The following is a 2,946-nucleotide window of genomic DNA, read 5'->3' as shown; positions in this document are numbered from 1 at the left end:
TCCTTCATAAGAATGTAAGAATGGCCATACTAGGTCAGACCAAAGGTCCATCCAACCCCGCATCCTATCTGCCAACAGCGGCCAATGCCAGGTGCCCCATACGGAGTGAACCTAACAGGTAATGATCAAGTCATCTCTCTCCTGCCATCCATCTCCACCCTCTGACAAACAGAGGCTAGGGGCACCATTCCTTACCCATCCTGGCTAATAGCCATTCATGGACTTAACCTCCATTCATTTATCTGCAAAAAGAACAAGGACTACTTGTGGCACCTTAGAAACTAACACATTTATTTGAGCATAAGCTTTCCTGGTCTCAAACCAACTTCATTGGATGCATGCAGTGGAAAATACAGCAGGAAGATATATATATATATATACATAGAACATGAAAAATTGGGTGTTTCCATACACACTATAACGAGAGTGATCAGTTAAGGTGAGCTATTATCAGCAGGAGAAAAAAACCATTTGTAGTGGCTTTCATGGCCTTTGAGAAAGCAAGACAGAGCCTTGGAAGACCCAGCAGGGTTTGTGGCACAGGAATTGTTCTCAGATTCCACTGAGACTTCAACTCAGATTGCAGGATTCAAAGTCCTGAGTGCTGGCCCTTACACCATGGGACCAGCAGAGCACCTGTTGATTACTGTAGACTTCCAGCAGGGAGGACTCCATGGGTAGGGGCAGCTCTAGGTATTTTGCCGCCCCAAGCACGGCAGGCAGCTTGCCTTCAGTGGCTTGCCTGCGGGAGGTCCGCCGAAGTCGCAGGACCAACGGACCCTTTGCAGGCATGCCGCCGAAGGCAGCCTGCCTGCCACCCTCGCTGCGACCGGCAGAGCACCCCCCGCGGCTTACTGTCCCAAGCACGCGCTTGGCGTGCTGGGGCCTGGAGCCGCCCCTGTCTGTGGGGACAATTTTTTCTGGCAGGGAGGACTCAGTGGGAACATGCCTGTCTGGCCAGCCCTGCATTTGCTGCAAAAGTCAGCACCCAGCACTTTGCTGCAGGCCCAGAGGCCTTTCTTCCTCCAGACTGTGAGGCCAGTGGACAGGTGAGGCAGTAGCACCTTCAGTCCCAGGCAGTAAAGGGCCCTTCCTGGGAAAGGCCATGTCCTGAAAAGGAAAAACTAAAGTCCTTCTAAAACTCTTTGGGTATGTCACAGGGGGAAAGTGTTTCTTTGCCTCACCAGGGACTTGAACCCTGGCTCCTCAAATTAGAAGGCTGATGTGCTGCCAACTGAGCTAGCCAGGCTCACATTCTACAAAAAGCAAATTTCGTACAGAAGAGAAACTAGTCAAGAAAAATGAGGGCAGGAAACTATACAGAAAACCTGCTACTCTCGCTCTCTTAGCAGTCCTAGCCCCGCCTGCTCCTCCATCTGGTGCCCTGAGGCCGTATTCTTTTTTTTGTTAAATATCAAATCCAGGAGAAAACACAGTTATACAAAGCAAAATGAAATCACAAACAGAAATGTCATTGGAAATACAGAAATAAAAAAGGAAAATGCAATCCCCATCACTTTATCATATCTGGGCCATTCCTGTATCGAGAGCACCCGTGAAGGTCCCTGTGTGCTTACGAGAAACGTGAAGGAACTCATACCACAGCCTGAACATGAAACTCAACTGCTCCCAGGTGCCGCAGTAAAACCCTTTCCCTGCTGTGATGTTGCACTCCATAGGATTTTATGAAAGTATGCTAATGAGTGTGAATATAAAGTGACTGGACTATGCTTCATTCAAAAAGTCTCTTGTAAGGTATCATTACAAAGCTTATAATCTACGGTGTGTGTTCATCCTATTTGTATGAACCGATCATTCTTGGATCTGAAATTAGAAATATGAACTATAACTCTGAGGTCCTGTTGTAATGATGCAAAGTGTGGGCCATTAATAGTGGTTTGGATTCTTGATGGCCCATTAACCAGGACAATTTACTAGAGATGGCTCTGTCCTTCACCATCTGTGAGTCAGGCCAGGAAGAATGAAGGCTTGGGGGGTCTCACGGGATATGTGACCATGTCACCTGGTACAGGAATCCATCTTAATCCTGGGGCTTTTCCCCAGGAGAGAGACAAAAGATTCCTGCCTTGTACCAAAGCTCTATAAGAGGGTGGAACTGAACAAACGTGGCTGCAGTCATGAGACATCCCCTAGCTACCACCTGAGCTGGAACAAGGGCTATAGCAGGTGAAAAGATTGGGCCCAGACAAGAAATAAGTCTAGTCTTTGCCTCTCAGTCTGTGCAGATGGGACCTTTCCCTCCAGTGCTGGAGGATTCTCCCTTCTCATCTACCCTTGTCCCAAGCAGCACAGCGGGTGGGAATCTTAAATGTGCAGAGGAGACTTAGGAGCAGAACCCCCCCCAGACCTTCCATGCAATTGGCACTTGCCCCTCACTGAGCAGGATTGAAACTCCTGCAGGGCATGAGCAAAGCAGCAGGGTGAAAAGAACCTGGAGATGCTGGGGATTGAACCCAGGACCTCACACATGCAAAGCATGTGTTCTACCACTGAGCTACATCCCCAGATGGGCTGTGTGTGCTATAGGTTACACTTAGAGCCCTCCCGTTTCCAGAGCACCTAGTGGCCTAAGAGCAGCCTGGGGGACACATTCCCTGCTCTGAGGGCCAAACCTGTGATCCTTGAGGCTGCTGGTTCTTAGGGTCACTTTGCAGCAGGGCCAGATTCGATGTGTGGGGCAGAGAGAGTGGGTGCCCTGGGCTCAGGGTGCAGAGATACACTCAGCCCTCTCCCCTGCATTGGGTGGGGGGTGCTGCCACCCCCTCCTGGAATGTAATGGGAGGGGAGGGGCGCTGTGAGTCGCTCAACACCTGACCCCGGTGGCAGAAGTGCTGTGGGGAGCTCCAGGTGTTTCTAGGATCTGCTCTTTCCACCTGCCTGTAAAGTCCAGCTTTCCCCAGCACATTCATTGTGGTGCAATTGGGT

General features: G+C 50.0%; 1 non-coding gene across 1 annotated transcript; it reads right to left on the bottom strand.

Annotated features, from left to right (window-relative positions):
* Nucleotides 1-2,453: 2,453 nt before the first annotated feature.
* Nucleotides 2,454-2,525, bottom strand: TRNAA-UGC. Its single transcript has one exon. It is a non-coding gene; the product is annotated as a tRNA-Ala (tRNA).
* Nucleotides 2,526-2,946: the final 421 nt, after the last annotated feature.

Source organism: Mauremys reevesii, linkage group 12, assembly GCF_016161935.1.
Source record: "Mauremys reevesii isolate NIE-2019 linkage group 12, ASM1616193v1, whole genome shotgun sequence".
Lineage (NCBI taxonomy): Eukaryota > Metazoa > Chordata > Testudines > Geoemydidae > Mauremys > Mauremys reevesii.
Note: the sequence above shows the minus strand (reverse complement) of the source record. Positions and strands in the feature narration are given on the sequence as shown.